The 27,083-nt window shown below is 42.3% G+C and overlaps 1 protein-coding gene across 2 annotated transcripts in view; it reads left to right on the forward strand.

The window, feature by feature from the left end:
- The first annotated feature begins 344 nt into the window (after window positions 1–344).
- SORBS2 (sorbin and SH3 domain containing 2) overlaps window positions 345–27,083 on the forward strand; it is a 377,524-nt gene continuing 350,785 nt past the window's right edge. For both annotated transcript variants that reach the window (XM_011959522.1, XM_011959523.1), the window contains exon 1: window positions 345–865. The gene's annotated coding sequence lies outside the window, so the exon portion shown is untranslated. The remainder of the gene's footprint in view (window positions 866–27,083) is intronic.

A 27,083-nucleotide genomic window follows, 5' to 3' on the forward strand; every position in this document is an offset into this window, starting at 1 on the left:
GTTTCACTATTTTCATAGAGTAAAAGATTTGATTTTTCTTTCTGTTGCTTGTCTTCTAGAGATGCTAAGGCAGGCTTTACCTTTTTGTCTGTCATTGGTCTTTATGTTTTTTATTATCAGCGCTATCTAAAATCAACCATAAATGTCATAAGAGCATTTTGGGTAAATGATTTATAACACTTTCTTGAGCTGGCTTCAGTAGCCTTCTTCAACTACATCTCCTGGCATTTTTAATAAGCCTCTTAATAGAGTCTGTCATCCCCATCTGTTTTGATTTAAGGTTGATTATTACAGACACGCCGCGCTGCAAAAAGCCACCTGATCACGTCAGTAGTGTGTTATGCATGCATTCAACTCCAGATATTTTCAGGGAAGAATCATGAAGCCGCTCCTGCTAAATCATATCCCTTTTATTAGGTCTCTCCTGGTGGATTATGTAGAACTTTGGAAAATTAAACACTAGACATATTCATAGAAAATCATGTCACTGATTTTTAAAGCCAGCTCAATTTAACCTGCCACTGATTCCCTAATCAGCGCTTCTCTGACTGTATCCCGAGGGAAAATATATTGAACGCAGCAGAAGGTTAAGGCAGAGGAGCTGGGCTAGATTGGGAAGCAGCCAATCAGATGGGGAGGGTCCAAAGATCTGATGCCTCCAGGCGAGCAGCGCCAAGCTGAGCTGGTTAGTCTCCTTTGATTGCGGATGAACACCACACACATGTCGTGAATGCTCCCTAGGCTGGCTGCAGCTACCAGGCAGACCCGGGAGCCGAGAATAGAGGAATACCTGCCCAAGCAACTCATTCTGCACGGCAGCCGACGAGACAGCGATTTTCCTGTGCTGGAATGTGCTCATCCAAAGGTATCACTTCCTTTTCATTGAGTTTCTGTATTTCTTAAGAATTACGGAGAGCAGAGATGCTGATTCTGAAGGAAGATCACTGCTTTCTAGTAATGCTTTGTTCCTGTTCTCAGGCTAAGTGCCAGCTTTAAAATGGTTAACCTCTAGGGGAGAAGCTACTAAGCAGAATAAAGGAACACTTTACATTGCTTAAGCTGAGTGTGCACAGACAGACCTTTTATTAGGATGGATTCTTTGTTACTCTTGCTATTGTTCGGAAGGTAAACTGGTTACAAATGCAGCTTTCAGCCTTCACATTCTGCTACCTTGATAACTAAGGAGACCTGGGGGAAGCCCTGGGGAGGGGGTGGAGGGTCTAGTATCTCAAAGGTTGCTGCAATTTATCAGCCTCAGAGAGAAAAAGGGCCCAATTGCTGATCAAAGGTAGAGAAAGAGCATTTGGTTGGTATGAGGATTCTTCTGTACTTAGGACACAAGTTTTACAAAAAATGAACACTGCATATTTTCACTGTGCTTAATAATTAAGATGCCTTAATTATCATTTATAACTGACAGCTGGTGTGCTCGTCCAACAGTCATCAGCGTGTTAGGCGCTCTTGTTTCAGTTGCCAAGGTAATTGGAAGGATAATTTAATATGTTAGCGTAACAAAAGACCCATGAGAAACATATTGCATTAGGTGAGGCATGAGATTGCTTTGTGGAGCGTTTATTTCTGAGAGTGAGTTCCTTCTTTTGTCTCTGGGCCCCATCAATTATCTGTTAGAAGAATAGCTATACCAGGGACTTTCATCATGTGCCACACAGTTGTTTCTTCTATACAGTAGGCAAGATTCCGTTTCTGTCTAAGACCTTAAATTGTTAGTCATATGGAAAGATTTCCCCGGGAAGTTGTTCATTATCCTCTGTGGGACAAGTGACGTCACACATCACTGGGTTATGAATGATGGCTTGAGTGAAGTGGAGAGAAAGTGTTTTCTCGGGGAGCAGAAGTGAATGCAAAGAGTGCTCTGCTTCATTTCCTAGTGACCTCTAAGAAACATGGCCCATAGAAATGTTAAATGTCACAGCAAATTATCAGGGCTAATATTTTATGGTATATTGGTGGAAGCTCTTGTAAGTCATGCAGATGCTTTGTGTAGTTACTTTTTTTTAAAAGAAGGGACCTATTAAGGCATTAATTATAGTTTCTAAATTGCTAGGCTGGTGGTATTGATTTTTTTTTTTTTTTTTTGAGATGGAGTTTTGCTCTTGTTGGTCAGGCTGGAGTGCAATGGCAAGGTCTCTGCTCACTGCCACTTATCTGGTTCCAGCGATTCTCCTGCCTCAGCCTCCTGAGTAGCCGGGATTACAGGTGCCCGCCTCCACACCCTGCTAATTTTTGTATTTTTTAGTAGAGATGGGGGTTTCGCCATGTTGGCCAGGCTGGTCTTGAACTCCTGACCTCGTGATTTGCCTGCCTTGGCCTCCCAAAGTGCTGGGGTTACAGGTGTGAGCCACTGCGCCTGGCCTAGCATTATCTCTCTTTAATAGCCAACATTTGAAAATAATGAGCGCGAAACAATAAGAGATGCTTCATTTATTCATTCATTATTCATTTGTTTACTAATTACGGTCTGGCGAGTGAAAACACACTTTGCCTCTGTGGCATCATCGATTATGCTGGCATATGACACAATTTGTGATTTTGTTTCTCAAAATATTTACAATGTACATAATCTTATTTGTAAAATATTATAAGCAAGTAAGATGAAAATGTACATCTAATATTTAAAAAGCCATTTATTTACATGTAATATAACTCACTATCAAAATAATACAAAATTAAAATTCAAACTTTTAAGATTTAAAAATCAACTGTAAGATAAAAATAAGATTTTTTAAATGTATGTGAGATTATTGTCTTACTTATTTCTATGTTTAAAAGGCATTGCTTTTGAGAAGGTGAATTAACCCATGAATCAGATGGTCACAGGGTCTGTTAGCAACCTTGATGAACGGCAATGGGAATGTAGAGTGGATATTATTCTGCAGAAGAGAATACAGAAGGAGAATATCTTGGACTATAAGAAGTGTCCTTATACCTGAGATATATAAAATCTATTTCTAGTAAAGCAAGAATAAAAAGAACAGGCAGATTATAATCTTTAAAAATAAAATTAGCATCAATAAAACATTTCAGGACAGCAAGAGATGAGTTAACTTAGGGAATGGATTAAAGCAAAAGAAAGGCTGTCTCCCTCGAGGATGTCCTCCAGGCATGAGATAATGGACCAAGGCTGGCCTTGGACACACACAGACCTGGCAGAATGCCCAGCTCTGCGCCTGCTCCCTGCCCACACCGGGTAGATGGGCCCTACTTGGGCGGCTTATGTGAGTTGTAAGAAATCCACATAATTATAAGCAGTTCACATAAATACAAGAAGGGTGTAATTATAAAGGTGTGATAAAATCGATTCCCACCTCACTGGGGATGATGGAGTTGCCATGATTACTCCTGAGAAGAAGGCCTGGCTATGGAGGCAGCAACAGAAAGGCCCTTATTAGTGTCTTCATCTCTGTCCTCACCTCTCCAGTCTCTTTCATCTCTCAGCTGACATTGAGACTTCTACCTTTTGAGAGTATTGCCTTGGATTTAATTCTTTGAAGCCTATTCAAATGCAAACAGCCTTGGGAAGTACACTTTAACACATGATCCCACCTTGGTGTCCTGGTGGGATGTGAGCATGGAGGCTGGTGGGGAATGCTCAGTAGAAGAGAGATTTTTCAAAAGGAAGGATGGGAATACTGGACCAAAATGATGCCACTGAGAGAGGAAGGGCTGATTGGAGTTTGGGAAACATATATATATATATATATTTTTGTATTTTTCTGTCACCCAGGCTGGAGTGCAATGGCGCGATCTCGGCTTGCTGCAACCTCCGCCACCTGGGTTCAAAGGATTCTCCTGCATCAGCCTCCCTAGTAGCTGGGATTCAGGTGTGTGCCACTGCACCTGGCTGATTTTTGTATTTTTAGTGGAGATGGGGTTTCATTATGTTGGTCAGGCTGGTCTTGAACTCCTGACCTCAGGTGATCCACCTGCCTCGGCCTCCAAGAGTGCTGGGATTACAGGCGTGAGCCACTGTGCCCGGCCTAGGAAACATTTAAAGAGACCAGTGTAACTTAATAAATGCCCACAGGGAGACCAGGCTGACTAGGAACCTACAGGTGGGCTGTGGGCCAAAATGAAGTTCGAAGCTCAGGCTGCAACCTTAATGGGAACGTGACACACACACATTTTCTTTTTCTTGGCCACCTGTGAGGATGTTTGCTGTGAGTGGTGACTCATGCTGTTTGTAGGAAGAATTTGTTTATTGGTTTGAAGGGGAATAAACTAGAGGAAAAAGAAATCAAATGTAAGGGACAGAACATTTTTTATGTTTTGCCAGGAGAAGGCAAAATGTGAGGAGATAATGTGAGGAATGGCTTGCTTCAAAATTAATGCTGTCTGCATACATGCTGGACTTTGATCTCAATAAAGAATGATACAGCCCCTGAGCAGGAATAATTTTCAAATTTGTGCAACTCTCCAGACTCTCCCTATTCAAGGGAACTGCACTGCATGCCTTGATTTTCTCAGACTTGAAATGAATCTCATATACTCCCATCTTTAGGACTTAGGAGTGATTAAATCTAGAGAGGGTTGCATGCCACTTGAGGACCAAATACTCAGGGCACTGCCCAGGCATGGGCAATGGGAGGGCCCCAATGTTCTCAGGTGACCTCTACCCACTGGCTCAGGCCTCAGTACCACCTTTAATCCCACTGAAATACAAACACCTGGGAGTGAAGTGACACTATAAAAAGCTATTTTGCTGGACTTGGTAGCTCACACCTATAATCCTAGCACTTTGGGAGGCCGAGGCTGGTTTATCACTTGAGGTCAGGAGTTCGAGACCAGCCTGGCCAACACGGTGAAACCCTGTCTCTACTAAAAACACAACAAAAATTAGCCAGAAATGGTGGCATGTGCCTGTAATCCCAGCTCGGGAGGCTGAGGCAGGAGGATGGCTTCAACCTGGGAGGTGGAGGTTGCAGTGAGCTGAGATCTTGCCACTGCACTCCAGCCTGGCGACAGAGTGAGACTCTATCTAAAAAAAAGAAGAAGAAGCTATTTTAACTTTCTTCTACCACTTTTGATATTCTGCCATCTTTTTATAATTTTAGGGATGTTTGTTTCCTTTACCAGATTGGAATTCTTCCAAAAAAAGAATAGAGTTGGTCTTCTAATTTATGATTGCCTAGCTAGCAAGATGCCTGTCACATAGAAAATATTGCATAAGTATTTGTTTAACTCACTAACACGATTTATTTCCCAAGAAGCTCACTGATGCATGCACATTGAGCTACCAAGCTGCCTAAGTTACACAAAGGGAAACGTGGCCAAATTAATAGTCTCCATTTGACTTCACAATACAATCTGTAAATTAGGAAAATGTACCTTTGTTCAGCATCTCTCAGCAAACTTAGGTCAGTGGATCCTGGCACCTTATGGTACTGCTGATACCAGGGAATTGTGTTTATGCCCAAGCAAGTCTGACAAGTCCACACTGATAAAATAGCAGGTTACTCTCATTCATTAGTGTAGGAGCCAAATCCAGAACGTGCAATGGCAGGGAGGGCTGTTGAGAACAGGTGCAAAGGACACCAGAAGTGTCTGCCACCTACTGGGAAGTGGGGGTTGGTTTCTAAGAGGGATGAAGGGCAGAGATGACAGGGCGGCAGTACCAGGGCAGTGAGCTGGGCCAGAGAAAGGACCTCTATTATGAGGCAGGGTGATGGATCCCGCGCTAGTCTTCAGAGAACACAGCCATTTGTCAGACATGAGAGGTGTGGTCCTGTTTTACCCTCCACAATTTCTTAAACTCCTCTCACGTCTTTTCAAAATGCTTGTATGATCTGAGAAAGGAAGCCAAGTGTATGTTTTCCCTGATGTGCCCGAAGTGGTAGCATGATAGTACATACCTGTTAACAGCTGGGACTGGGACTGTGTGATTCTAAATCCTGTTAAGGCAGGTAATGAAAAACAATGAAGTTGTTCTGCGCTGGAAGGATTCCAGAAACATTTGTCTTGTTTTGTTGAGTATGATGTCATTGAGGGATCATTTGCAGGTAGCATCTGGGTTTCTGACCTGTGGATCAATCCGTCTTACATTCCATCCTTCCTTCCTTGCTTTAAACTCTGTCAGTATTTTTCCTAGCAGTGGCACAGGGGAAATACTGATAGGGGTTCATTCAGTGAACGTTCAGCTTCCTCTGGAACCATCTGGGAACCCTATTCCATTGCTATTCTGTTCACAGAGACATTCAAGTTCCTTCCCCCGACCCCAAAAGAACAGATATCCACCGTGAAGGCCATAGTGCGATTTCCAAAGTGTCTCTCTAAGGAATATTCAGCCTGTTAGAGGAAAAAAGGACAACATTGTTAAAACAGAGACTCTCAACAAGTCCAAATGTGTGTTAAATATTAAAATATTGTTCCCGGCATGGTCTTGTATTAAGGCTCCAAATATGCATTTAAAAAAATCGTTGCTGGAGTCCTGGAAGGGGCATTGATCACTCCTGAGTACACGTGAATTCTAGGTAAATGTTTGAATAAAGAATCTCTGTGAGGTAACTTCCAAAAATTGCCTCCAAACCCTCAACCTGCACAGAATATAGAGGTTCTCTAACCCTCTCTGGTCTCCTCTTCCATCAACTGTGGCCAAACCATGACCATGACCACCTCCCCAGACTGCAGCCTCTCCGAGATTTTATACTTCATCTGCCTCTAATTCCATTGTATTCATCAGGTCTAGGATTACTTCCTAATTCACTATCAAAAATTGCTCGAGTGTTGAGCTGTAGCCCAATGTTACTTTAAAAATTCATTCTCAAAATATTCTTTTTTTTTTTTTGAGACAGAGTCTTGCTCATTGCCCAGGGTGGAATGCAGTGGCATGATCTTGGCTCCCTGCAACCTCCGCCTTTCAGGTTCAAACGATTCTCCTGCCTCAGCCTCCCAAGCAACTGGGATTACACATGCCTGCCACCACACCTAGCTAATTTTTATATTTTTAGTAGAGTCGGGTTTCACCATGTTGGCCATGCTGGTTTCAAACTCTGGACCTCATGATCTGCCCACCTTGGCCTCCCAAAGTGCTGGGACTACAGGCATGAGCCACCGCGTCCGGCCTCAATATATTCTTCATAGGACCAGTTACCAGTTGTAGCAGAAACTCTTTGTTCTTCTCTTCCCCTCTTCTTCTTGGCCTCCAGTTATCATGGTGAGCTGGTGGACCCTTGATTCCTTGAGTTTCGCGTGATGAAATGTCAGTGAGCACTGTGAGGATGCTGTTGTCAGTAATACTTCCCAAATAGGTCTCAGATGCAGCATTTTCTTTGAATTTCATACTGTGTTTGTTTAGACTCCTACGTCTCTCACCAGACAACTGCTCTAGTTTTTAATGGGCTTTTCTGCTTGTAAGACTCTTTCATCTATTATCCACACTACTGCACAGTTATGATTGTTAAAATTCAATTTTTTAACACTATTCCTTCCCTTAAAACATGTCAGAGTGCCACTCCTCACTCTGCCCCCCACCCCCTTAGTCTCATCTCTTCCAAAGTGTGGTTGCAATCACGTGGTCTTTAGTTAAAATCCTGACCGCTCCATTTTAGTAGTGATGACTTGATTTTTATGTGAATAAAGTGGGACTGGTATCTATCTATGTTGCATTTTACTTGAGGTTTAAATAATGAATGTCAGGTATCTAAGAGGCTATCTGTTTCAGAGCAGACACTGACAAAGTTGGAAACAGTTCTTTCTGCTCAGGTCCAGTCCAGATTCAATACTGGGTGTGCCATCAAAGAGACTTTCATTCTCTGACACCTGCCTACCTTAGCAGCCTCCTGCTCCTCCTAGCCCACTGCTTCATCCTGCAATTGTATTCTTTAGCCATACTTGGAATTCTCAAACATCACGTGTGGGTTAGTCTGCATTCCTCAATGTTTGCCATTCTATGTGCTGTTTCCTCAATATGGAATACGGCATCTCTCCTCAATCCCCTCCCATTTCCTGGAAATGTCTTGTGCATCATTGAACACATAGATAAAGAGTACTGTTTCTTCTCGGTGATAATTCTTTATAATAACTCTTCAAACATTTGATAATCCTTTCTATGTGCCAGGAGCTCTTTTAGGTGTTTTAAACATTTTATCTAATTCAGTATTGATCACCTTTCACCTTACAAGAAAAAGACATGTAATGTTTTTAATTAAAATGAAGTAACAAAGAAAAAAATAATAATTTAATATTGAAATTCATAGCCTGGCATGGTGGCTCACACCTGTAATCCCAGCACTTTGGGAGGCTGAGGCGCGAGTAGATCACCTGAGGTCAGGAGTTCGAGATCAGTCTGGCCAACATGGTGAAACCCTATGTCTACTAAAAATACAAAAATTAGTCAGGAATGGTGGCAGGCACCTGTAATACCAGCTACTTGGGAGGCTGAGGCAGGAGAATTTCTTGAACCCAGGAGGCAGAGGTTGCAGTGAGCTAAGACTGTGCCACTGCACTCCAGTCTGGGCAATGGAGCAAGAGTCTATCTCAAAAAAAAAAAAAAAAAAAATTGAAATTCATTATTCTCCTAATCACAATATATTGTCTTCTCCGTTACATTTATGAACTATTGGAGTGTAGAAACCAGTGATTATCATAGCTTGAATGGATGAATGAACAGAAAGATAGATGGATAGAAGAAAATTGGGAGGGCTAATGTGTATTAGGGGAGGTGAAACTGTTCCCTGAGACGGCCGATATTTTAGGAAGAGAATTATAACAAAGCCCAGAAATGCCTGAAAAGATGCTATGTAAACAAATAAATAAAAGCAAAGCAAACCAAGCTTAAATCAGGATGGTCTGCTGCAGATTGGAGAGGTTCAGGTAAGCTAGATGGCCTGATAGGAAACTAAGAACTGAAAGAAGCTGCATCAGAAGATTTCTGAAGGAACAGTCTAGCACTGCACTAAGAATGGGCTTCACTTCCTACAGAAATGAGCCAGAGTAGCCTAGATGGAAAACAACAACAACAACAAAAAACATAGATTAAAAAAAGAACCAGCCTCTTGAGGCATTCATAATATATTTGATTAGCACTTCCTTAGTTAGTGCCAGGTTCTATGCTAAGCACATTACATGAATTGAGTCATTTGAACTTCCTTTAAAAAATCTCAAGAGGGCGGGGCATAGTGGCTCACACCTGTAATCCGAGCACTTTGGGAGGCTGAGGCTGGCAGATCACCTGAGGTCAGGAGTTCGAGACCAGCCTGACCAACATGGTGAAACCCCGTCTCTGCTAAAAATACAAAAATTACCTGGGTGTGGTGACATGCACCTGTAATTCTAGCTACTTGGAGGCTGAGACAGGAGAATCGCTTGAGCCCAGGAGGCGGAGATTGCAGTGAGCTGAGACCATGCCCTTGCACTCCAGCCTGGGCAACAAGAGCGAAACTCCGTCTCAAAAAGAAAAAAAAAAAAACGAGAAAAGAGATTTTGTAATCTCCATTGTGTAGCTGGGATGACAGAACTGTAGCCGGACTAGTGTAAGACCACAGAGGTAGCAATTGGAAGGTTGGGTTGGAACCCAGGTTTGCCTCACTTTTGCCCTTCATGACTCTGCAGTCCTGTCCCTCTAAGGATACTGTAGGAGATGGTTTGGGCTTAGAAAAAAAAGTGAATTAACCTAGGAAGAAAAGACCTCACATCACCTCCAAAGTTTGACGCTAGAGGAAAATCAAGAAATGAAGCCCAGGAAATTAAAATATGAGAAGAAACAGGCTTCCGTTCCCTGCTAAACTCATTGAGGATTGTGAGATTTCCCTGACTATAGTGCAGATCCCCTAAGAGTCCCATTACTGTGACAGGGAGATTGCTGTGGACACTGAAGACTAACTAAATGCATGGGTTGCATTTTTTCTGGATGAGGGGTAGAGAGAGGATGGGGAAGGAATTCAAGAAAACTGAAAGGGGAAAAGCTATAAATGCCAGCGCCGTGAACTGTGGAGACAAAAATCCTCCTTTTCCCCTTGACTCCATTTTACCCTGGATATGTAATTGTTGGGGAATGGAGTAGAAATTGATGGGAGGAGGTGACAGCACCAAGTCATGGGTCAGGTACCCATCTGGGGGGTACACCCAGGGAGAGGTTTGGTTGTATGACCCTAGCACACATAGTCATGGATGAAAGACAATTTCTGGAATCAGAGAGCAATCTGACAGGTCATAATTTTGTATTTTATTTAATTAAATTAAGCGTGTCTATCTGTTCAGTGAAATAAAAAGCCAACTGAAGGTTTTATTGTCTTATTTGGCACTTTAATTGAAAGATATTGCTGTAAAATATGTTCTATTTACAAAATTAGGTTCAGATGTACATTCAGTGTTGAATTTATTTCATTGCCATATTTTGAAAAGAATGAGTTCATCATTTAGAGGAGAAGTAGGGTGGATAAGGAGATGGAAGGATGTTTGTTTGTTTGTTTAATTGACTTTATATTTCCTTTGCTGATGTTTTGATTAAAACACTACAAAGAAAATATATTTGGAGGCAAAAATGGGCAAGAAGTATCATACACTGATTTTTCTGGAATTCATGTCTATGTCTAACTCTCATCTCTAGTTATAAGCTTCATCCATTTTCAGATTCTTTCAGATGCTAACCTTACAAAACATATTTGTAGGCTTGTTGCTTTTTCCAACCCATTCCTGTTTCTTCTATTCTCACCATTGCCTTCACTCACACTCACATTTTTTTTGGTTCCAATTATGACAATAACCTTGTGACAGACTTCTAGGCCCGCCTCCTCCAGCTTCTACATACTTGGCAGAGTTGGCTTTCAAAAACACACATTTACTTATGTTCTCTTTTTCCTTTTCTTCTTGTTTTTCCCTTTTTTTCTTTCCCACATCCTATGGGTGCTGTACAGATGTGGTAACAAGGTCTGAGGGAGGCACATGTCAGACATGTGCATAGAAACACAATCATCACAGGCATCAACCCCAAAAGGATCCCTTCCTCACGTGAGTCACTTTCTTAAACTTTTTAAAGATGGCTCTTTGTTCTCAGAGGAAGGTCCAGCTTTGCTCATGGATTACAAAGTCTTGACCATCTGTCAACCTGCCAGCTCCCAACAGCCTCTGCCCCATTGCCGTGTAGCTGCCAAGCACGTGGTGTTTCTCCATCACCCTTTCCTTTCTGACTGCTGCTGCTGCTTCCTGGAACATCATTCCCTACCCCTCCATCCCATCAGTCACTTTTTACCCTGGCCCGAAGGGTTACCCTCCATTTCCAGGCGCGTGGCACATCTCACAGCAAGCACCTGCTCACACGCTCAGCCAGCATGGCTCAGGTATCTGTCCTCTCCGCTCATTCAGCACCTGCTTGTGTTTCTAACACATCAACCATTTTTCGTTTATGTTTGCCTGATTCTCAAGAAATGTTTGTTGAGTGAATAATGACAAAAACAAGAATTCCCAAAATGAAAATGGCAAAGAACATGTATTTCCTATAGGAATATAATCAGTGGAACAGTAGAAGAGGATCTGTAGAGGAAATCCAGTTCTCTCCCTAAAGGTTTACCAACATTGCCCGATGATCAGGATATAACTTGGGATCTGAATCATCATCATTGTCATTCTTGTTGTGAAATGTTGCCCATTAAATGTGCTTCCCCTTGACCTAACCTCAGTCAAAAATTTGAAAATATAGCTGAACAATTTGCTAAGTCATATGTTATACCTTTTATATGTTGATAATTCTGTCCAAATTCTTGGCTTTGTTTCTTCATTTATTCAATATTATTCCCTCAGGAGAGAGCTGATGGGGTTCGTAAACTCAAAATGGTCAACTTGTCAATACAATGGTTACTGTATCAACAAGTTGACAGAATCAAATAGGTGGACTAAACCTCCAAGCTATCACAATGCATGTAGCTTAATAACTGCTGATGGTTTATGTTCTACTTAATGTTCCAGGCCCGTCTCCAAATCAACACCAACTTTTGACTAAAACGTGGTGGGCATTGGCATATATGAACACGTTGCATAGTGTGATTCATAAGCTCCAAAAGTTCCTAGAGCACTCACGATTTTATGTTTGGAGCACCCTTGAAAACCTTGATATTAGTGTTCTTTCTCCTATAAATTGTTGACTGTTGCATTGGAGAAATTCAGTGAACAGGGTGGTTTTGTAACAGGGGTTTGACACCAAATGTTTCGGCTGTTGGTGGTGATACTAATCTTGCACTTACCTGTGCCATGGGATTGAAGGGAAAAGTCCATTGTTTTATGATTGTGAGACACACCACAATACGGAGTGTCCCACAATCCCACAAATGACTTTCACAGTATCATATTTCTTCATACTCATCTTCATTTTCCAGGATGTAAAGTCACTTGATGCGCTTGTCTCATGAGTATCTGCAGTGAAGCTTCATGGATATATCTATGTTTCTGAACTCTTTTAGTTATGCCAGCATAATATTTAGTTATGCCTGTTAAATATTTATAATGACTTGGTGCCACATTTCAGCTTCTCTATAGTTTGAAAAGTGTCAATGCATCAAAAGGGCTGTGTGATTTCTGCACTATGCATTTCAGATCCAAATTTTAGATGTGTTGTGTCTTTATAGTCTCTAGATTGACTATATTGTATAAATTCATATCTGGTCTCATTTGTTAGAATTGAAATCTCTGGAAATGAAATGACATCGAGACTCAATCTATGTAAGCATTTAAGTGATGTGGCTGACATCACATTGATGTCAATGCAAGTGTCAATTTGGAAACTAGGCCCAGGCTAGTGGCCACACAGTGGCTTTAATTGGGTGCTTCTCATCTCTATTTGGGGGCCCAAAAACATTTCTTGCCAGTCACTTAGAATTTGCAGAAGATTTAAGAAAAAGTAGTTGGCTATGTAAGCGTTTGGCTCTGTGTGGAGCATGTACGATCAGTTTTATTACAGGAGGTTTCATAAAATAGTTCCCAATAAGGAGTGCAGAATGACAAATGTAATAGCTCCCAATAAGGAATGCAGAATGACAAATGTGAGTAGGACATAGCTTTGCTGAGTAATTTTCTGAAGCACTACCATTAGCTTCATTTCAACATTTTTACATTCAACATTTAAACAAACACAATGATTGAAAGAATAGTACATCAAATACCCACTAGCTGGATTTAATTATTAACACGTTGCCATACTGCTAGGTCCTCACGGGCATGTGTTTTGAAGAAGCATTTGAAAATAAATTGCATTTAAGTCTCTAATCCATCTTGAATTAATCTTCGTATAAGGAGTAAGGAAAGGATCCAGTTTCAGCTTTCTACTTATGGCTAGCCAATTTTCCCAGCACCATTTATTAAATAGGGAATCCTTTCCCCATTTCTTGTTTCTCTCAGGTTTATCAAAGATCAGACGGCTGTAGATGTGTGGTATTATTTCTGAGGACTCTGTTCTGTTCCATTGGTCTATAGCTCTGTTTTGGTACCAGTACCATGCTGTTTTGGTTACTGTAGCCTTGTAGTATAGTTTGAAGTCAGGTAGCGTGACGCCTCCAGCTTTGTCCTTTTGACTTAGGATTGTCTTGGCAATGCGGGCTCTTTTTTGGTTCCATATGAACTTTAAAGCAGTTTTTTCCAATTCTGTGAAGAAACTCATTGGTAGCTTGATGGGGATGGCATTGAATCTATAGATAACCTTGGGCAGTATGGCCATTTTCACGATATTGATTCTTCCTATCCATGAGCATGGTATGTTCTTCCATTTGTTTGTGTCCTCTTTGATTTCACTGAGCAGTGGTTTGTAGTTCTCCTTGAAGAGGTCCTTTACATCCAAAGTGGGCAAAGGATATGAACAGACATTTCTCAAAAGAAGACATTCACACAGCCAACAGACACATGAAAAAATGCTCATCATCACTCGCCATCAGAGAAATGCAAATCAAAACCACAATGAGATACCATCTCACACCAGTTAGAATGGCCATCATTAAAAAATCAGGAAACAACAAGTGTTGGAGAGGATGTGGAGAAATAGGAACACTTTTACACTGTTGGTGGGATTGTAAACTAGTTCAACCATTATGGAAAACAGTATGGCGATTCCTCAAGGATCTAGAACTAGATGTACCATATGACCCAGCCATCCCACTACTGGGTATATACCCAAAGGATTATAAATTATTCTACTACAAAGACACATGCACACGTATGTTTATTGCGGCACTATTCACAATAGCAAAGACTTGGAATCAACCCAAATGTCCATCTGTGACAGACTGGATTAAGAAAATGTGGCACATATACACCATGGAATACTATGCAGCCATAAAAAAGGATGAGTTTGCGTCCTTTGTAGGGACATGGATGCAGCTGGAAACCATCATTCTTAGCAAACTATCACAAGAAGAGAAAACCAAACACCGCATGTTCTCACTCATAGGTGGGAACTGAACAATGAGATCACTTGGACTCGGGAAGGGGAACATCACACACTGGGCCTATCATGGGGAGGGGGGAGGGGGGAGGGATTGCATTGGGGAGTTATACCTGATATAAATGATGAATTGATGGGTGCTGACGAGTTGATGGGTGCAGCACACCAACATGGCACAAGTATACATATGTAACAAACCTGCACGTTATGCACATGTACCCTAGAACTTAAAGTATAATAAAAAAAAAAACAAAAAAAAAAAAAAAAGAAAATAAATTGCAGGCATTGTGATGCACTTCACTCCTAGAAACAGGAGACCCCAAGAGTAAGGGTATTATGTTACATGGCCTCAATTTTGTAATACAACTAAGAAAATTAATAGTTTTCTAATACAATCTAACATCCATTTCACTTTTAGTCTTTTTCAATTGTTCCTTTTAAATTATTTTATTCTTTTGTTCTTCAACCAGGTTGTACTGGAGGCTCAGGAATTTCATCTCTATGATCTAATATATTCCCTCTGCTATTTTTCCCTATGACATTGACTTTGTGAAGCGAACAGGCCAATGGTCTTGTAAAATGTCCCACAATGAGGATTTGCGTGATTGCTTTATTGAAATGATGGTCCCTTTGGTTCCTATTAACTAGAAACTACTTCTTACAGCTTGAGCAGATGCGATTTGTATGTTTTTGGCAAGAGTATGTCCTGGATGATGTTTCTCTGGCATCACACCTGGAGGCACACAATTTCATGACGTCAGAATTCAGTGATGCTGCAGCTGATTTTTTAGTTAAGGTGGTGACTGCCAGATCTTTCCAAAAAGAAAGGTTTTCCCTTTTGCAATCATTAGGTAATCTGAGGGGTGGTAATTTGTTACTATGTGGAATATCCTATTCGTCAATAACTACTAGGATTGTAGGTTGAAATGGCCTTAAGCAACCCAAGCGATCTTTCCTGAATATCTCTTTTCTGAATGTGTTTGAAGGTGATCTATGAGGAAATTATTTCTCCTAGAAGTACCATTAATCCAAATCTGTTTCATCAGGAAAAATGTCATAAGCCTTCTAAAAGTTATTGTTGCATTAAACCATCTACATTAAAGAAAAAATGGATGATGTCAAACAGATTATCTGTTGAATTTATTTTCTTGTGTCCTAATTATTATTATTATTATTATTATTATTATTATTATTATTTTTTTTTTTTTTTTTTTTTTTTTTTTTTTTTTTTTTTTTTTTTTTTTTTTTTTTTTTTTTTTTTGAGACGGAGTCTCGCTCTGTCACCCAGGCTAGGGTGCAGGGGCCAGATCTCAGCTCACTGCAAGCTCCTCCTTGCAAGTTCACGCCATTCTCCTGCCTTAGCCTCCCGAGTAGCTGGGACTACAGGCGCCCGCCACCTCGCCCGGCTAGTTTTCTGTATTTTCTAGTAGAGACAGGGTTTCACCGTGTTAGCCAGGATGGTCTCGATCTCCTGACCTCGTGATCCGCCCGTCTCGGCCTCCCAAAGTGCTGGGATTACAGGCTTGAGCCACCGCGCCTGGCCTTGTGTCCTAATTATTAAATATACAACTGTCAGTTCATCATCTGGGTGTAAACCACATTTTTTCTGTTACTCTCAGAAACAAGTAGAACAAGTTGGAGAGAAAGCTATCACTTGTTTTTCCAGTAATTCTATCAGATTATGAACCAGTCTGCAAAGTAATGGAAGATCTAAGATAAGACATACATGATCTCTTTCCCTATCTACCTTGTAAATTCCTTAAAGGCAAGAACGATAGTTCTGATTTTGGGGTGGGGATAAAATAAGGGGCAAAGGTGGAAACTGTTCTAATAAGAGCATGGGGACACACTGTACTGAGGGACAAGAGTAAAGAAAATATGGGGCCAGGCACGGCGGCTCACACCTGTAATCCCAGCACTTTGGGAGGCCGGGGTGGGTGGATCACAATGTCAGGAGATCGAGATGAGCCTGACCAACATGGTTAAACCCTGTCTCTACTAAAAATACAAAAATTAACTGGGCGTGGTGGTGGGCGCCTGTAATCCCAGTTTACTCAGGAGGCTGAGGCAGGAGAATCACTTGAACCCGGGAGGCAGAGGTTGCAGTGAGCCAAGATCGCACCACTGCACTCCAGCCTGGGTGACAAAGCGGGACTCCATCTCAAAAAATAAAAATAAAAATAAAAAGGAAAGAAAAGAAAATATGAACCTAGGGAAATGTAGTCAGATAAATAAAAAGTGCTTTGCTAAGTGGGCTATGGGGGGCCTGTTGTCCTAAGAGCTTCTACAAATTCTTTCCTCCCAGCAGCATTTCAGAGCTACATGAAAATTCCAAACACAAGGAAGAAAAACTGGAATTTTCATCAGTATCTTGCTTAGTTTCTCCAAGTCTTAGTGTTTTTTTTTTTTTTTTTTTGAGATGGAGTCTTGCTCTGCTCCCCAGGCTGGAGTGCGGTGGTATGATCTCAGCTTACTGCAACTTCTGCCTCCTGGGTTCAAGCGATTCTCCTGCCTCAGACTCCTGAATTGCTGGGATTACAGTCACGCACAACCACACATTGCTAATTTTTGTATTTTTAGTAGAGATGGGGTTTCACCGTGTTGGCCAGGCTGGTCTCGAGTTCCTCACCTCAGATAATCTGCCTGCCTTGGCCTCCCAAACTGCTGGGATTACAGGTGTGAGCCACCGGGCCCAGCCATCCAAGTCTTATTTTTCTTACGTGTAAAATAAATAATCTGAAAGTTATAATCTCTAATGTTCTTTCCACCAAAATGACTCTGTGGATCCATGGGTCTGAAATGTGTTATGTAAGATGGGAGGTGGGGCTGGAGAAATGGGTGCAATCATATTCGTGTTGAGGACAGGAGTGAGGAGGAAAAACCAGACCTGAGAGAGCGTGGGCTGAATCAGAGGGAAAGTAAGACTGGACTGTCTCCAGGATAGAAAGCAGGTCATTTTCAGGGAAGTGAGCTTTGTGGGAGAAGATTACAAGAAGCAGTGCTTGGAAAGGTATGCAGAACTCTTCATTCGTTCAAGATTTTTGAGGACCTCCTATATGTCTAGACAGAGAGGATCCAGAGATAAACAAATATATTATTTCCATGTTCTCATGGAGATAGCATATTAGTGGGAAAAGACAGGTAATAAATTATAGGAAAAAAATGTAACCTCGTAGCCCTCTAATGCAATGGTTAAAGGTAAAGGCTTTAGAGCCAGACCATCTACATTCGAATTCCAGCTCTCCAACTTGATCTGGAGCAAGACAGTTAACTTTTTCCTGCCTTAGTGTCTCATCTGTGTAATAATAGCACCCATTTTATATGGCTGGCACATGAGGATTAAAGAGGAAATAAATGTAAAAACTTTAGAACAGTGTCCGGTACCTGGTAAGTCTGAAATACATGTTAATTATTTTTATTACTATTATGCAGATAAGTGTTGTGATAATAATGAAGTAGATGCATGGCATGGTTTTTCAACCTCAGTTCTACTGACAATTATGGGGGCCTGAAATTCTTTTTTGTGGGCAGCCGTCCAGTGCATTGTAGCATCCCTAGCCTCTACTCACTAGACGCCAGTAGCAACTCCCAGTAACGACCACCACAAATGTCTCTAGCCATTGCTAAATCCCCCCAGGGAGGCAAAAGTCTCTCCTGATTGAAAACTGGGTTAGAGAATAAAGAGTGCAATATTTTTAGATAGGGCAGTATAGGACTCCTCAAAGAAAAACAGAAACAGACTTCCGAATGATGTTTTGCACACCTTTTGCAGCCATGAGAAAACCTGGGGGAGACTGTTCTGTAGAGGTGACAGCAAAGATAAAAGTCCCTAGGCTGTCACACCTGTAATCCCAGCACTTTGGGAGGCCGAGGCGGGCAGATCACGAGGTCAGGAGATCGAGACCATCCTGGCGAACACAGTGAAACCCCATCTCTGCTAAAAATACAAAAAAAAAAATTAGCCAGGCGTGGTGGTGGGCGCCTGTAGTCCGAGCTTCTAGGGAGGCTGAGGCAGGAGAATGGCATGAACCCTGGAGGCGGCGGAGCTTGCAGTGAACGGAGATCGCGCCACTGCACTCCAGCCTGGGCGACAGAGCGAGACTCCGTCTCAAAAAAAAAAAAAAAAAAGTCCCTAGGCTGGAACAAGTTGGTGTGGCCAGCTTGGATGAAGAGTAAGATTATGTGAAAGAAGTAGGCGGGGTCAGTGTCTGAAGGGCAGTGAAGACTGTGGCAGTCAGTTTGGATTTTATTCTTTGTATGCTGAGAAGCTATTAGAGGGTATTAAGCCAGAGAATGATAAAGCAGGAAAGCTGGTGAGGAGGGGAATGCAAGCCCAGTGAGAGATGAGGGGGCTTGCATAGGAGCAGTCAGAGGCCATGGCTGGGGAGCTGCAATAGGATTGCAATGTATGATGGTTGAAGAACGTATAGAATGGTTCTTCATGCATGGGGAATAAAGGTAGAAAGGGAAGAGCACGTTTATGAGGAAGGAGTTTAATAAGTCAGTAATTCTGTCTAGGCCGTGTGCCATTTGCCTCCTGCAAGTGGTAAGTGGGCTGTTGACTAGTTTGGAGATCAAGTGAAAGGTTGGTCCTGGAGATAGATAATGTTTGGGAGCTATCAGTGTTTAGACAGCACTTAAACCGTGGAACCTTCTGAGATCACCAAAGGAGAGAGGAGGGTGAGGTGGGAAGGCCAGGGACCAGTCCTGAAGCATGCCTACATTCTCTGAAGAGGTGGAGAAAACAGAAATGGCTGGTGATGTGATCAGCCCAGAGGGTGTGTGGTGTCTTAGAAGAGAAGAAAAGAAAAGAAATGCTTCTAGAGGGTGTGGCTCATCTGGGTCAAATGCTACCAAGAGGTCAAGTACGAAGAGAACTCTGACAGATGTCGGGATTTGACAAGGTGGACAGCATTGGTGACTATGATGAGAACGGTTTCACTGGGGGCATGGGGATGAAGGGCTCGCTGGAGTTCATTCTGGAGACAGTGGATGGGCATTAAGAAAGTTGAGACAGGAAGTGCAGATAACTCTTTGGAGAACTGTGCCTGGGAAGGGGAAGGGAGAAATAGAGCAGCACTCAGAGAGGAATGTGGACCAGAGAACACACAGCTTTCTGGTTAAGGTGGAAGTATTACAGCATATGTGAATGCCGATGGAACTATTCCAATGAAGAGGAGGAAACTGATGATCCAGCAGGATATTAGGAATGATTGCTTGGAAGAATTTTTTGAGGAATGGAAGAGGTAAAATACGCTGTTGACAATGGGTCAGTTTGATGAGAGAAGGATGGACAGTTCAATAAAATGAGAGAGGAGAGAAATTTAGGTAAAATGGTGCATTTGGGGTGGAAAATAAAGTAATTTGTGTCAGAATACTTCTATTTTCTTAAAGTATAAAGCAAGACCATCAACATATGGTCAGAACGCAGAGGTTAAAGGGCTGAACAAAAGTTAAAAAGGCATTGAGGGCCGGGCGCGGCGGCTCAAGCCTGTAATCCCAGCACTTTGGGAGGCCGAGACGGGCGGATCACGAGGTCAGGAGATCGAGACCATCCTGGCTAACACGGTGAAACCCCGTCTCTACTAAAAAATACACAAAAACTAGCCGGGCGAGGTGGCGGCGCCTGTAGTCCCAGCTACTCGGGAGGCTGAGGCAGGAGAATGGCGTAAACCCGGGAGGCGGAGCTTGCAGTGAGCTGAGATCCGGCCACTGCACTCCAGTCCGGGCGACAGAGCGAGACTCCGCCTCAAAAAAAAAAAAAAAAAAAAAAAAGAGGCATTGAGTATTCCTTTAGGAGAGTGAACAAGAATATTTATCGGGAAATCTGTTAGAATCAGCAGGCAATTTTAAATATTGATGGAACTGTGTAGTGATATATTTAAAGTGAGACTCATGAGCACATTTGCATGCTTTTCTTTGTTGCTTTCGTGCTTTGAAGCAGACATAATGTAGTTAGGTGGTTGAATGTGCAGACTGGTGTATTGCCAGGCACGTGTACAGTGGGAGAACAGAGAAGCAGGGGATGAGGGCAGAATATAAAGGGACATTTGCACTGGTGGTTCTGGCCTCCAGGCTGCTGGGGAGGAAAGCAGCCTGTAGGGAGCAGTGCTGACCGGTGGGAAACTCGTAGGGTTGGTGCACTGGGGTTGTCAGGGAGGTGGAACGTAACCAGAGCGTAGACAGCAGGAGAAGTTGCCTGGAATGATCAGAGATAATTACCAGAGTGGATGCTTTCCACTGAGATTTCAGAAATGGTCAAGTCATTGGTGATGAATGGTGAGATTATAGAGAGCTTTGACATGCAGGACAAGAAGTTTGAATTCTGATCTTTTTGAGCAAGTTGTTCAATCTGGAGTTTGTGGACAAGTTTTAGAGCATGGAACTAGAATAAAAGGGCGTGTGTGTGTGTGTCTACATTTTTCTGGGAGAGAGGATTATCAAAAGAATATCTGAACTACAAAATGTTAAGAATGATTTGTCAGATGCGGTGGCTCACACCTATAATCCCAGCACTTTGGGAGGCCGAGGCGGGTGAATCACCTGAGGTCAGGAGTTCAAGACCAGCCTGGCCAACCTGGTGAAACCTCATCTCTACTAAAAATACAAAAATTAGCTGGACATGGTGGCGGGTGCCTGTAGTCCCAGCTAGTCACAGGAGAATCACTTGAACTGGGAGGTGGGGGTTGCAGTGAGCCAAGATCGTGCCACTGCACTCCAGCCCGGGTGACAGAGCGAGACCCTATCTCAAAAAAAAAAGAACAATTTCTCTAAAACCTAGGAGGTGGGCAGCCACTGACAGTCTCTGAACAGGAGTAATGGTGTGAGCATGCTTTTTACAAAGATGACACTGAGTTTGAAGGGGCAGAGATAAGAAGATATTCCAACTCTGAAGAGATGTGTAATTCTTCACTGGCACAGAAAGGAGTAGATGCTGGAGCTGACTCCACAGCGCAGCACCTGTGGGGCTGGATGCTGGTCCCCGCTGAGGAAGCATCGCTCTCCACATCATATTGTGTTCATTGTTCCCTCATTCCTCATTCCCCCTCCCCTCCACTTCCAGCTGAAATAAAGTGGTTTTAATGAGGCATCACTTGGTGAGCTCTCGAATCAGGAGCCTGTAGGAGGACTTAACCAAAGATGTAGAGTCCTGCTAAATGCATCTTTCAGCACTTTGGGGTAGGAGGACAGACCTAGAGGTACTGTGTGACAAAGGATTTAGTGCACTTGTTCCTGTGCTCAGGAATATGGAGTTCTCCACTTTTGAAGTTAAGCACTTTAGTGCCCATCAGCCTTAAGACTGAGGTACTGTGGTGTCGGTAAAGAGCAAAATACTTGGATTCAGATACATGGCCAAGCAGCTGTTTCATTTAACCCTTATAGTAGCTCTGTTAAAAAAAAAATTGAACCTATCTCATTGTAAGAGTAAATAAACAGAAGTTTCAAGAAATTACCTCACCCACGGTGAGACTGCTAGTACAGTGCAGAACTTGATATACTTTTCAAAAGGTCGCATATGTTTCTCAAAGCTTTAGAAAACACGCTCATCCAATTCTCGTAAATCTCTCACTCACTCTGGCACAAGCACAAGACAAATGAGTTTTCCTTAAAGTTGGGTTCAAGCACCAGGCTGACAGGAAACCATGTCATAATTAAAATCAATCAATGTCATGTTGAAATAGAATGACTTGTCATTCAAGAAGACAATTTTGAGTGGTATTTCAATTACATTTAGAATGAAAATAACTGTGCTATGTAATCTTTTAGAAGGTAGTCCTCTTACTCTCTAAGAAGCTGAATTTATTTTTCAAAACATTCTAATTAGACATTCTTGAGGAATTTACACCTTTAGTGAAATTGACAGCCGGTGCCATGCTGTGCCATGCCGTGCCGTGCCACATGTACTATGCTCTTGGTAGTGAGAGCAGAAGCTGGGTGTGGGAGAGGAAAGGAGACTCTTGAGCAGTCTGGGAAACAGAGAGAAAGGGAAATATTCTGTAAATTGCATTTCTAATCACCATGATGACCATGTTTTCTAGCCCTAAAATTGGGATATGTGACTTGATAAAGAGAATACTGAAAATTGGCACAGATTAGAAATATGGGATTTATAGTCATCACCCTATTATCAATGGTGGCAAGGGGCAGCTTGAAGAATTCACAATTAAAATTTAGATGAGATTTGAGGAAATTTACTTTAAAAATTCTGAATATATCACACTTGTGAACATTCAATTCTCTGTCTTGAAAGCTTCCCACCACCTCCTTCTCCTAAATATCACCTTTATAAGTTCCCATCCCTCCTCCCAACTTTATAACTTTGTGTCATTGATGGTTTAAGTACCCATTGCCTATGTGCAACTGCATCCAGCCTTTGTAGTTTTGGAACCGAGGATACTGCCCACTCTCAGTTGGCCCTCAATAAATGTTTGTTGCAGGGATGGAGGGTGGGTGAAACCGGAGCCAACCAGAGCCAGGATAAACCACATACCTTGGTGCTTTTCTTGTGAAGGCTTTATGTTTACTTTTCTTGGTACAACTAAATTTGGGACTAAGTTTGAATAGCACGAGTCTCCTTGTTGAAAACTTACCATTGGCCAGATGCGATGGCTCACGCCTGTCATCTCAGTAGTTTGGGAGGCCGAACTGGGCAAATCACTTGAGCTCAGGAGTTCAGGACCAGCCTTTCCAACATGCAACATGGTGAAACCTCGTCTTTACAAAAAATACAAAACTTAACCAGGCGTGGTGGTGCACGCCTGTAATCCCAACTTCTCAGGAGGCTGAGGCAGGAGAATCACTTGAGCCGGGGAGGAAGAGGCTGCAGTGAGCCAAGATCGTATCACTGCACTCCAGCCTGGGTGACAGTGAGACTCTGTCACAAAGAAAAAGGAAACGTACCTGTACACCACTCTCCCACTTAATTTTCAAGGATAGCCTGTGTCTCTTTTCCACATTCTCCCATGATACTAGGCGTTACCAACTATGTCTCCGATTGATTATTGGTGCCTCTGTGGATAATAAAGCATGTTTTCCACTCATATACATATCTCAAAAACAGCCCACCATTCTAGGTTTTAACTGGACAGCTTCAAATTGGTGATAATTAACCCTATCAATGCCGCAGTTAAAGTTGGTATGTCTAAAGAACTAGTTCTTGGGTACTAACAAAGGCTACTCATGGTAAAATGCTGGCCTTTTGGTGGGGTTTGTTCTGATGATCTAATATCTTAATATTGCCATAGCACTTGGGATAGTGCTGGGACATAGTGAGAGGCATTTATGTGTTTGCCATTATCTTGCTTTATATCTCAACAAGCTTATGGGGGCAGAGAAAACTGATGCAAAAGTCAAGGAGTCTGTTAAACGCATTATCTCCCATGGCTTAGTTTTGAGTTTCTTGTTACAGATAAGTGATGTTTAAGCACAAAATAATAAATTTAAAATGTTGTATTGACAGCAGAGACTCAGCCCCTTTATGGTGGGACAGAAGTTTGTGGAAATAGTAGATACTTGGGATTGAACCCCTTGTGCCTTTAAGACCAGAAAAGCTTCTCAGTTACTGCATTTGGCTTGGGTTTTACTAACTGATACACTGCCCATTGGTTTGTGGGTACCAACTGTGTTTCTTTGGATTTTTCTTAAGAATTAGGGAAAGAGCTCCATTAGCCTTGGTTGTTGGTGGATTTTGATATCTGTAATGATTTGGCTTGGGATAGAAAGACAGAACATAGTTCGTACATAGAAAGCACCACCCAAAATACCTAAAGTGCAAATGATGGAGAAGCGACCTGACTCAGTAACAAACTATCCTGAAGAGCCATGATCAAACCTCTTCTCCTTGAGGAGTCTAGGGATGCACGGGGGGCTGGGGAGGAAGTGGGGGACAGAACAATGTTTAGAAAGATAGACCTAGTCTTGAGTATCTGATTAGAGTTGAATGTCAACAACTGCCTTGATTTCTCTCTTAAAAAATTTTTTTTGAGATGGAGTCTCACTGTCACCCAGGTTGTAGTGCAGTAGTGCAACCTCAGCTCACCGCAACCTCCGCCTCCTGGGTTCAAATGATTTTCTTGCCTCAACCTCCCAAGTAGCTGGAATTACAGGGGCCTGCCACCATGCCTGGCTAATTTTTTTTTTTGTGTGTGTATTTTTAGTAGAGCCAGGGTTTAGCCATGTTGGCCAGGCTGTTGTCAAACTCCTGACCTCAGGTGATCCACTTGCCTCGGCCTCCCAAAGTGCTGGGATTACAGGCGTAAAGCCACCGTGCTTGGCTAAAAAAAAATTTTTTTCTTTACTATGTAAAGTCTCATATTGCTTTGTGGAAGGGTGAGAGTTTTCTAAACAAAAGCAAATTGGATGCCTTTATTCTAGAAGAGTGTCTTCATCCCGTTTTACTGGTAGAGTGCAAGCCTTTGCATGGCAGGAACAGTGTCTTATTCATGTTTTATGCTGAAGAGCTTACAGAGGTCACACCATTAAGAGCGGTTCTGAAAATCATCTGTGGAATGAATAAATGAATGAAAGCAGGAAAGGCTCTTGTCCTCTAGATTCTTATTCAAACAGTGTACGAGTTGCTCTAATATCCAACAAAGGCATACGGGAAAAGACAGGAGGGTTAAAGGAGAAATCAGTCAGCAAAAGTGCCAACCAGAGAGGGGCTTTCAGTGAAACCTGCTGGGAAAAGTTGGCGGATGTGTCTTCCTTAGAGATTTTATTTTTTCCTATGGGGAAAAATGCTTTGAAGGAAAGACTTTTAATTGAGAACAAAACCACAGTCTCTGGAAAGTGCGCAGCTTAGCAGACCAGCTATAGAGAGACTTTAAAGCTGGTTGGAGGTCAATTTATATCCCTAAGCTTTGTAATCTTTTCAAGAAGGGTCTTCATTTCAGGTGGCCTACTTTCCCTGAAATGCCACTGATGTTGGCTAAGTTCTGTTTCCTTTCAATTCATATTTTGAAGTCTTAACCTCCAGTGCCTAAGAATACGACTTTTTTTTGGGAAATGAGTGGCTGGTAAATTAACTGATTAGTTAAGATGAGGTCATTTTGGAGTAGGGTAGGCATTTAATCCAATATAAGTGGTGTCCTTATTTATAAAAAGGGGAAGTTTGGACACGGACACACACACACAAGGGGAATAACATGCAAAGGCAAAGGCAGGGATCCAGGCGATGCGTCTACAAGCCAAGGAAGCTGAAGACGCCAGCAAGGGGAGAGGCAGGCAACAGACTCTCCCCCACAGCCTCAGAAGGAACCAGCCGGCTGTAACCTTGATCTCAGACTTCCAGCCTCCAGAACTGTGAGATGATAATACATTTCTGTTGTTTAGGCCATCCTGTCTGTGGTCCTTTGTTATCACAGCCCAAGCAGACGAATAGACCCACAAGATGATTCAAACACTGTTGTACTTTAATGGTTACTGTGAAATACCGCAGTTCATGATAATTCTACAGTCATACTCTAGAACTGCTGTAATGTTCAAGTAGACATAAGATCACTGGGTGGATTGTGTTTTTACCAACACACAAAAATATAATTATCCATGAGCACCGTGCTGCCTTTGGAGACACTGCTGGGACGGTGACTCAGACCTCCCTTGAGAAAACTGGTCATTAGGAGTCACAGTGATGTGGAATCAACTTTGTCTTTCTGAAACGCTGGAGATACTCATCATAGCCTGGACTGCCTGGGGTCTACATGTTTTGTCCATGTTGTAATGATGTGAAACACTTTATCAGCAGAGGAAGGCGTTTTTAGGAGAAGCGTTTTGAACCAGAGGTTTCAGAAGAATTCTGCTTTTCTCGTGAGTATCAAGTAGTTGATTATTGAGAACTGAAAACATTATAGAAGGATAACTGACAAAGTGATCCTTAAACATCTGCATTTATCATGAAAGATAAAAGTCCAGAGAAACTGTTTGTTAGCTGCTAGGAAAAGCTGTGTTTTCTCTATGATCCTAAGTCATAGAGAAGGATCATGGCGTGGCAAGGGCAACCGAGCCTCAGGGGGGCCCCATCCGCTTTAGGCCAGGCCCTGCCTACAGGAGTTTGCAGAGGCTGGTCTCAGATGCTTGCCAACAAATATAGCCCTGCAATGCAGTGACACTGCATTCTGGCAACTCTCTGTTCTTTTCGTATTTTCTCGTAAAAACGTGACTCTGGCTAAAGAGAAAATGCTGTGCGGTAGGCTTAGCTCCTTAATGGTGAGGTGTTGATTTGGTATAGGTCTGTTTGCAGCCAACCCAGTACTTACTGTGTGGGGATTTTGTTGTTGTTGTTAATGATAATGGTATCGTCTGGCCAAAGAATCATCCTTGCCATCCAGCAGTAAGACTGTCATCGAATCACAGCCATTTCTGCTTGCAGACGGGCAGCCGTGGGCATGTCAAAACCACGTGTGCTTATTAAAAGGTGACTTAACACCCTGCTCTCTACCCTCCACTATCCTTTGCAAGATTTCTTCAGATTCTCCGGGGATCCATCCTTTTTTCCCTCCACTGCCACCTTCTTAGCTGCCCCTCTGACAAATGCCTCTTCATCCCGCAGGCATCGTTGTGCGGCTGCTTCTGAGTCGGCTCGTTCCTCATGATCTTGGGGACCCATCCTCCAAGTGGTTTACCAAGGTGTGTGTCTATTATGTGTATATAATAAACACACATGTAAAATAAATATAAACACACACACACTATATATAAATTATTT

Source organism: Colobus angolensis, unplaced genomic scaffold (genome assembly GCF_000951035.1).
Source record: "Colobus angolensis palliatus isolate OR3802 unplaced genomic scaffold, Cang.pa_1.0 Scaffold5, whole genome shotgun sequence".
NCBI classification, from domain to species: domain Eukaryota; kingdom Metazoa; phylum Chordata; class Mammalia; order Primates; family Cercopithecidae; genus Colobus; species Colobus angolensis.